Source organism: Saccostrea cucullata, unplaced genomic scaffold (genome assembly GCF_032062105.1).
Source record: "Saccostrea cucullata isolate Sc308-1 unplaced genomic scaffold, CSIRO_AGI_Scuc_v1 ctg2296, whole genome shotgun sequence".
NCBI lineage: Eukaryota > Metazoa > Mollusca > Bivalvia > Ostreida > Ostreidae > Saccostrea > Saccostrea cuccullata.
In genome coordinates this window covers 415786-421494 of record NW_026930278.1, presented here as the reverse complement: position 1 = coordinate 421494, position 5709 = coordinate 415786, and the positions used below count along the sequence as shown (strand labels likewise).

At 31.7% G+C, this 5709-nt stretch overlaps 1 pseudogene; it reads left to right on the top strand.

The window, feature by feature from the left end:
• The first annotated feature begins 299 nt into the window (after positions 1-299).
• LOC134283549 (uncharacterized) lies at positions 300-4655 on the top strand (annotated as a pseudogene).
• The last annotated feature ends 1054 nt before the right edge of the window (positions 4656-5709 follow it).

Below are 5709 nucleotides of genomic sequence, written 5' to 3'. Positions count from 1 at the left end.
AAATGTGGGATAAGTCCTTTGTGCACAAAGGTTACTATTGCTAGTTTTTCGTTTTTAAAAACTATGCAGTCATAACCATCTTAGTAAAAAGAATCATTAATGAGCTGTTTTAATTTTCGGAATCTCACAAAGCCAAACATTGACTTCCAGATAATAAACCTTGTTCATTCAGAATTTAACTCCTAACCTTTTAAAGAAATGAAATGAATTTGCTCATTTATCATTAAAATATGAATATAGGTAGATTGCTCGTCGGAAGATGCAGATAAGTGAATTGTGTCTTAGGTACATTTCTACAAATAATCTATATGCTTCTTACATAATTAGCAAAATTGATCAAACCAAGTATACTGAGTATTTTATTTTTTTAGATTTAGGTTGCAGGGGAGATGAAGATGAGAAGTAAGTTATGTTTGAAATTTGTCCATAACTAATTCGTTGTTTTCATTTTTCCTTTGTGCTAAATTTTAAATGAATTGTTTATTCTAAATAAAAAAAAATCATGTAACCTAAGAGTAGTAACTGAAGAAGTAGAAATGTTATGGATTGTGGATAACATTATATTAAGAATTATATACATGTATGTAAATTGATTAGGACAACAGCCTCAAATTCCTTGGGTCTCACAACAGAAGCCAGTACTTTGTGTGCCTCTGAAGTTATTGGTATTACAGTTGGTGTTACATGTATCATTGCGATAGCAATTAGCATCATTGCTGTTGCAACCTTGTGCTTTATTTTAAGGAGTGAGTAAATTCTTTTCACTTAAAAAAGTCGTTTTTTTTAAATAGAATATACGGAGCATACACTGCTTATGAGAAATTTTGTTTTCGTCTAAATGATCTCTTAACAAATTCAGTCAATTCGGATATTTAATAGTCTCTTATAGCAAATAATATTGCTGATGAACCCCTCTTATGTCTAAAAACTGTTGCTAGAATCCCGCTGTCTGGTCTAGAAAATAATTGTTACAAGCATTTGCACGAAACCTTACCCGGTGTTTTGCATTCTACATACATAATGTACACTGTACATGTATACATGTGATTCTTACAGCAATTTTCAAGTTTACAGATTGCAGGCTTTCGATCCATACAAATCACATATTATGATATGCATGAAGCGTGTGTAGTTCATTTACATTATTGTTGCTATGAATGACAGATCTAGAGGGAAGGCCGACCGGGTTACGAAAATCTGTGATATTTGTCAATAGAAAATTTAATCGACGAAAATACATCAGCATACCTGTTGAACTAAGTTTACTTCCATAGGTTCAGGATATTTGCTTTTAAACCCCCTTTACATATCGTTATTGCCGTCTTAGGCAAATTCTCTCGTTATACAAAATGATCAAATCTAAAATGTTTTGTTTAACAGTTCTGCCGTCATCAGTTTTAATTAAAGTGACATGTCGAGCATAACAAAATAATAACATTATATTTTTGTTAAAACTTCTTCGTTTCGATTTATTTTCAGCCCTTAATTTACTCTAAAATAATAAATACAAATACTGTATACAGAGTTATTTTCGCCCCTTGTTATTTTCGCCCTTTTACACTTGCTGACAATTTTTACTGCGTTTTAAATTCTCCCAGTCCCAATTCCGTTTAAGAATTTATACTGTGGTCTTCGAATTCGCCCGTTTTAAAATTCGCCCACTTGTGACAATGGCGAAAGGCTAAAAATAAAAGGGGGACGAAAATTTCCCTGAGTACAATACCAAGAAAAATTTACATTATATCACCTATTATAACGTCGTTTTACTTATCATACTAATCCCAACACATGTAAAGCGATGTTTAAAAATTGTTTGGTTGCTCTGTGGCAACGCACTTTGAAAAAATTACGCACTTTGAAAAAAATTTTCAAAGTGCGTTAAAATTGGGACAAAATCAACGCATTTGAAAAAATTTTTCAAAGTGCGTTAAATTTAGGATCAACTCAATGCACTTTGAAAAAATTTTTCAAAGTGCGTTAAGAGTCTACATCGATATATTTTACCATGGAGACACTTATCGCACTTTGAAAAAAAAAATCATATTTTAGTCATGGAAAGATTTTCTTTGTTATTTATCTTTCAAAAACATAAGCCTAACCCTAACTTCAATAAAGAATTGATTTACTCCCGTCGAAAAGAGGAGAAGATGGGTATAAGATCCCTCAATCCAAATCTTTATCTTTCCAATACATAGGTGTCGGTAACAAACGGGGGAGGGGAGCAATAAACCTAAAACCTAAAAAGGGTACGCTGCATTTTCAATGCTTATACAATGTATATACTGTATCTTTCCAAAATAAGGGGGGGGGTTAGTCCCCTATCCCCTCCCCTGGCCCTTCACCCAGTCTCGATGTCTATGCTATACTCAAAGCATTCATATAATTATGTATATACTACACCTCCTACATACCTAACTGGTATGACATTGAAAACTTTCAATAATAAATGAGTTAATTAAAACAGATGAAAACTAGAAATTTTAAAGTTTAGTAAAACGTATGAGAGAAAAAGAATTATCATAGTTTTGAACAATCAAATTGGCCCCTTTTTATTATGATAAATGCTAAGTTGTTTGAAACTGTCCTCTGTTAGTGCCCCCTATGCACCTTTACATCTACTTATCAAAGACTAGAATTTAAAAAGGGGGGAAACGAATTAATGAACTTAAACAATCGTTACTCTTTTTTTCAAGACCCTTTAATTTTCTCTTTTAATTTATCAAAACCTTAAATATTCAAAACGTCAATATCTTAGGTCCTACAGTGACTTTATCATAAAAATGTTATAAAACTAGGATCTGTTATTTATCACACCGGTTATTTGAAGGAATATTGATCAATCTTTGTATTTTTTTTTCAAAGTGCGTTAATATGGTCAATATTAACGCACTTTGAAAATTTTTTTTTTCAAAGTGAGTTAGCTTGGTCCCAAATTTTAACGCACTTTGAAAATTTTTTTTCAAAGTGCGTAATTTTTTAAAGTGCGTTGTAACATTGCTCTCTCCAGAGCGACTGGAAAAATAACCCAACTCGAAACTTTTATGCCCAAGGGAAGCAATTTTTAAAGTTCTTTGGAAAATATAATTCAAAGAAGTAATATTGAAACTGAATTTTCTCACCTACTTTCCGACCAAATATTTTCAGACCAAGTCGGGCAAGGGCAACAATACATTCTTTTAAACTTCGCCTAAGCAATTAGTTTAATGATTAACTTGAAAAAAAAACTATTTTCATATCAAATTTATGTATCATAACAACAATGTTATTTATTTGTAATTTCATTCGTATATTTATTTGTTTATTTATTTATTTTTTAATTACTTATTGAAACTTTCTAAATTCCGATATGGTTAAAAATTGTGGGAAATTACAAGTACCTCATGGAACACAGTCTTCATGTGCTCTATCCATCTTTATTAATTTAAAATATTGAAACAAGGTTAACCCTTTTTCAGGGAGACAAGGAAACAAAAAATCTAATAATCCAGAAGAAGGCATAGCAATGCTGGCTACCCCAGAACCAGATGATGAAAGGTCATTTTCTCGAGCACAAAGAGCTCTGCGTACGGAGAGATTTGTCGTCATAACAGGAATACAGGGAGCTGGAAAAACATTTCTAGCTGAAAGACTTTGCAATGAATTGTTAAAAGATGAAAAATGTGCTTGGATAATTGATCCGAATATTTTTTCAGAGTTCTCCGATTTCGAAAGTCTATTTGTTCTTGATGATTTATTCCATGAACTAATGTCAGAAGATAAGGTTAGAGAAATCAAAGAAATGATTGATTATTTGTATGAACACATGTGGTAAAACGTAATGGGAAATTAATACTCACAATAACAAGCTTAATTCTTAGAAGAAACAAATTTCTTTTTGAGGGAAGGAAATATAAAAATTTAATTGATCTTGATGAATTGCCTGAAGTGGATCGAAAAGAAATTCTGCAATTTCATATGAAATTGAATAATATTTCCAGTGTAAACTTAAAATATCAGGACTCTTTGATTGTCATTGGAGAAAATGTTGTTCATAGGATGCTTAATTTCAACTCTTATGGTAGCTTTGATTCTCTAGTGGAAAAAGGGATTGGATATCCAGCAGCAATAGCATTATGTTGTATGATTAATACAGACAATCTGAAAGACTTCAATGCTAAATGTGGAAAGTATGTGAAATCGCCAGTGTCGTGGCTAAAAAATGATTTGAACGAAATGTTAAATGGAAAAAGCATTAACGGGAAAACCGAAGCCATTGCTCTCTCTTTACTTGCTTTACATGGTGGAAAGCTTACTTTCAGGACTATGAATACAACAATACTGGAAAAATTATTAGAATTTGAAAATAAAAAACCTGCTGAGGAAGAGTTCTTGAAACAAACATTTATTAAACTAAAAAGAAAACATATCGATGAATATGAAGGTGTATATTCATTTAAGGTATCAGTTGTCATGAAAGTTCTCTTTGTAATTATTTGTGAGAAACATAAGGACCTTCTTCAGCTGTGTGAAAAAGATTTATGTGAACGTCGAGTCAGTCAATCTTCCTCATTTCCAAAAGATTTAAGAGGCGACTACGCAAAGTCCTTTCTGATTCAAAAGTCAAATATTTAATTACATTTACAAAATATTTTCATTAAGTATTTATCAGAAATCTATGAAAAAAAAATTAATTGTTATCTCTGTTCAAAATTTTCGAAAAGCATATAAATGTATATAATAGCACATTTTTTTCTTCGACATGGAACCTGAGTATGTATGGAGAATAGCTCTTTTTAAAATATTTTTCTTTACATTTCAAATATGACTGAAGATCAAATTATATTTATAAGCAGTTGTTCTATTGCCTTATAGTATTGCATTTAAACAATGAAATTTTGTGAGCTTAAAGATGTATTATCTTTTTTTTCTTATTTAAAAATAAACATTTTTACTGATGTATGTAGTCTGCTACCTCCATTCGTCACCGTATTCACCGACTCAATTTTGCAACAGACATTTTCGTAATATCAAAATTAGTAATCAGTAACGTAGGATCATAAAACTTAGACAAGCTTATTTTTGTTTCATCTCAGTCTCACTTTTACCAATAGAATTAATAGTGGAAAACTGAGACTAAGAGCAAAAGTGATATCAAGTTTTATGGCCCCGGATGCAGATCCAGGATTTGAAGCAAGTCCACTAGTGTCAATCTTTAAAAAAACATTTTTATTTCATGTAAGTCTTACAGCTGCTTGGGAATAACACGCACCAACCTGGATACTTTTTTGGAGAACGTAGAAAACGTGAAGTGTGCATAAATAAATTTTAAATTATCTTTAGTGCAAAATTTGTTAGCCAAGGACTTAAATTCAGTTTAGAAAGAAATGGCCTTAATCAGGTCATTCATCTAGAGAATGTGCATTTAGGTCTATTTCAGTATTTAAAGCAAAGCAGTATACATCTTCAGATGTACTGTCCATGCAAGTTTGGTCAGCACAGGGGTTATACTAATTTTGAAATAAGACCTGTTCCAAAAAACTCATACCTAGTTGCTTCTCTGAGAACTGTAGGTCAAATCCAGCATCCCAAGCAAGATTGGAAGCTTACATCCTTGGATATACAAGTATTTTCCAGTAAAGCTTCTCAATCTATGGCCTATAGTACATGTAACTTGGAAATGGGACCTGCTCCAAACACTTTAACCTGGTCGCTCATTCGAAAAATGTAGTT